Consider the following 4227-nt stretch of genomic DNA (forward strand, 5'->3'; position numbering starts at 1 on the left):
TAAAGATCGACGGCAAATATCTCAGCAACCTTCGGTTTGCCGATGACATTGTTCTATTCAACAACAAAGCAGACAAGTTACAACAAATGATTGGAGACCTTAACAGAGAGAGTGTAAGAGTGGGGTTGAATATTAATATCCAGAAGATGAAGATAACCCAGGCAGCACACCAGCAATGGTCCAACCATGGCCCAATGCTGGCAGAAATTGGTACCAATATTGGACCAACGTTGGCATATCGGCAAAGTGCAACCCAATCCAATGCTGGCCCAGCGTTAAAGCCAAGATTGGACCAATGTTATGTCAATGCAGCAGCCATCGTGCTACCAGCGTAGGACCAGCGTTAAAGCCATGATTGGACCAATGTTATGCCAATGCAGCAGCGCTTGTGCTGCCAGCGTAGGGCCAGTGTTGAGCCATATCGTTGCCATTATTAATGCCAGCTTTGAGCCAATGCCCTTTGCATGACGAATATTTTAGATACGCTGGCTCTAGATCACGCAGCCATTCTTACCTCAAACCTTTCGCTAGAGGCATTTTTTATAGCAATTGTCCCCATTCCGTCTTCCTCAATAGTAGCTAGGAAAGCTCGACAAAAAGATGTCAAGAAGCAGAAGTCATCTATATTTGCAAATAATAATGAAAGGATACTGAAATTGACTTTTATGACAGTTTATTTGCGAATAAATGTTCACAAACAGGCATTTTCCGTGGACCTGGATGGGTGACGCTCGGTTATCTTTAAACAGTTTATTTACAGGCACTGCCCTCAGGACAGGAATTGGGCAAGGTGCCGAGGACGGTAGGCTGGCCAGGGGTTTCAGGGCAGGGAGCTGACGTCGGTAGGCAGGTTGGTCAGTGCTTGGATGACGGCGGGCTGATCAAGCCCCCGAGGACCACGATAACGCGGTGGTTTCGTTGAAACTGCTACCATTTCCCATAGCCACTTCACCATTACTTGGAGATGCTTGCACTGTAAAATAAAAAGAAACATTAACAGAGATGTTGGTATAACAAATGTATGTGGCAGTGTTTTCATTTGAAAAATCGCCATACCGCAACAATATTATGAGTCTGAGCAGAGAGGTCGAAGGGGTGAATCAAGAAACTTTCTTGCAAGATTTGTCAGGTAACACTTTCTAATATATTGACATATATGGCATATTTCGTAGGTGTAACAGAATATTTAGAACAAACATAAAATGCGCAGGATCCGTCCGTCTTGTTTACACCCCACACCTAGTCAGCGTAGCACTTCATAATTAAGAAATTGCAGCAAAACCTGCTACAGCACAAAAAGCCTAGTTTCAGACTGTCTAGGCAGAATGCGGTCTTCGCGCGAAATTTTTTATGTGGAAACCGAGAAGTTCCTTCAGGAAACACTAGCAAAAGAGGCATTTATTATACGAAAAGAAAGAAATAGTGCCGGCTGGAAATGATCCTTGACATAGAACAGTGAGAAGAAGCGCGGTTCCTCGGTATCACTAGCTAGCAGGATCAGGCCGCGCGCATGGCTTGATAAAATCATAGTCCTGGAGTTTTGGGTGAACTTCACAGAGATTTACACGTGTTATACTCCGGGCACTATTCAAAGGCTGCGAATAAAAAAGAGCTATGTAATTACAGGCACTCTAGATTAACCTGGGCTGTTTCAGTAATATATATACCGCCTGATATTGATTGGGTGATATTGCTCCCTATAAAACTTATACATGCGCAAAACAAATGCACTCACCATTGTAAGATCCACGCTTCTGTGTATCCCAGTTCATCCCACATCGAAGACGGTGGCCACGAGCGCCGACTTTTCTTCTGGTTGTTGTTTCGCCTATATTAATTCTAACACTCACAAAAATTCGTGGCCACTTTGCTGTGTATTTCAAGATGTAGGCTTCTCAGTAGGAATGACGACCGCAAGCGAGCATTTTTCACGATAGGAGTGCGCTGACAAACACGGACAAGACGGCAAGCACTCAGGCGGTGTTGCACCCAGTCGGCGTGCTAGCGATGCATAGAAGGAAAGAGTGAAAGGAAAGGGTGAATGAAGAAAACGGTGTAAACGCCACTTTCCCCCGCTGGACCTAGCCCGACCGCGTTCCTTCGGCGGCAGCGACGGAGGGAGACAAGGAGGACAATAGTGACCCCACTGCTTTTCCCCGTATTCCGAGAGCAGCCAATTCGACACAGCAGCTTATAGCTGCCTGAGTGCTTGGCTGATAGCTTTGACCAGGCTCACGTGGGTGCGTGGAGGAGAGGCGAGTGGGGGCTGAAGGACGAAAAGTTAGGCGGAAAAAAAAATCCGGAATGCGCCGTGCCAACTACAGGCAAAGACAAGAGGAAAAGCCAAAACGTGCAATAAATCTTTTTTTTCTGTCAGGGGCATTCATACAAGGAGCTTACTAAACATGCACGAAAAAACAAATATATTGGAATAGGAGCATGATGATTATGTCACCGCAACATGCCATGCATGCTAAACAAACAAGCAAAAGTTTCACTAATACATATGCGCTCCATCTCGATGCAATATAAAACGGTTCCATCAACTCTGTGGCACTGTAATTATCGATTCCCCTCGGAATCCTGATCATCCAAAGCCGCGGAGCGTACATGCAAAATATACAATGCGCAGACAAATTCGCAATACCGTTGCTTCTTATGGAAAGCTCATGTTCCCATGCACGATCAATAAAGCAGCGGCTAATGTTATGCGACTTCCCCTGCTTGCTACGTGGTGCACTGGCTTTTCTCTTTAGGAGGCGCATTTCGCTGAACGCGAAGTACAAAAATGGCGGTGTACCATGCATGCAGTTGGCACGGGAGAGCATATTTCTGGTTCCTGCGCAGTGTGCCTGTGATCAGTGCATTAGTTTTCAAAACACGTTGTTCAATATCAGCAAGTCGTAGAGCACTAAAAACCGACAAGGGGAAAATTGGCTTATTACGGGCCAATGTCCTCCAAAGAAAGACAACTATTAACCCATATTGGCAAATCCGTTCGAAAGTCGGTCCAATAATTCCCGCCTTGTTGAACGGCAGTGCCAATATTGTTTACTGACTGTGTAATGTGGGCCAACATTGGATCTCTATCAGAATGGCACAGCCAATATTGTTTACTGACTGTGTATTGTGGGCCAACGTTGGATCTCTATCAGAATGGCACAGCCAATATTCGCGCTACGCTGTTAACCTTAGGCCATCATTGGGCCAGGATTCAGAATGGCACTCCCAATATTGGAACCACGCTGTTAATCTTGGGCCGTCATTGGGCCAGGGAGTGCCAATATGTTTCCAACATTGGCCCGACCAGACGTGCCGCCTGGGAATGATAAATAGCCGGGCAAAGGAACAAGAGATCAGGATCGCCAGTCGGCCACTAGAGACTGCGAAGGAGTACGTTTACCTAGGTAAATTAATCACAGGGAACCCTGATCATGAGAAGGAAATTCACAGAAGAATAAAAATAGGTTGGATCGCATACGGCAGACATTGCCAGCTCCTGACTGGAAGCTTATCATTATTATTCAAAAGTAAGGTGTGCAATCCGTGCATTTTGCCAGTGCTGACATATGAGGCAGAGACTTGAGAGCAAGTTAAGGACAGCGCAAAGAGCGATCGAACGAAGATTGCTAGGCACAACGTTAAGAGAGAGAAAGATAGCGGTTTGGATCAGAGAGCGGACGGGTATAGACGATATTCTAATTGACATCAAGAGGAAAAAATGTAGCTGGGCAGGTCATGTAATGCGCCGGTTAGATAATCGTTGGACCATCAGGGTTACAGAATGGGTACCAAGAGAAGGAAAACGCAATCGAGGACGACAAAACACTAGGTGGAGCGATGAAATTAGGAAATTCGCGGGCGCTCGTTGGAATCGGTTGGCGCAGCACAGGGGCTATTGGAGATCGCAGGGAGAGGCTTTCGCCCTGCAGTGCACATAAAACAGGCTGATGATGATGATGATGATGATGATGATGATGATGATGATGATGATGATGATGATGATGATGGAGGTGGTGGGCCCCCCCCAAAAAGAAATCCTGGGTACGTGCCTGGCAGGAGCTGAAACCTTTGATTTCAGCTAATGCACACCACCTAGCTACTAGTGTGTGGCGGTGTGTGATTCAGTTACTGCACACCTTCGATTAAGCGAGGCACTTGCAGTAGCTTGAATGTTTGACCTCACACTTGCTTGCGCTGGAACTCTCCTTAAAACAACTGCAATTT

The 4227-nt window shown here is 46.1% G+C and overlaps 1 long non-coding RNA gene across 1 annotated transcript; it reads right to left on the minus strand.

Moving 5' to 3' along the window:
* Window positions 1-656: 656 nt before the first annotated feature.
* Window positions 657-2347, minus strand: LOC140213571 (uncharacterized). Its single transcript, XR_011890445.1, has 2 exons — window positions 1736-2347; window positions 657-973 (listed from the first exon to the last, which is right to left on the minus strand). It is a non-coding gene; the product is annotated as an uncharacterized lncRNA (long non-coding RNA).
* Between the last annotated feature and the right edge of the window lie 1880 nt (window positions 2348-4227).

This window comes from Dermacentor andersoni, chromosome 1 (assembly GCF_023375885.2).
Source record: "Dermacentor andersoni chromosome 1, qqDerAnde1_hic_scaffold, whole genome shotgun sequence".
Taxonomy (NCBI): Eukaryota; Metazoa; Arthropoda; class Arachnida; order Ixodida; family Ixodidae; genus Dermacentor; species Dermacentor andersoni.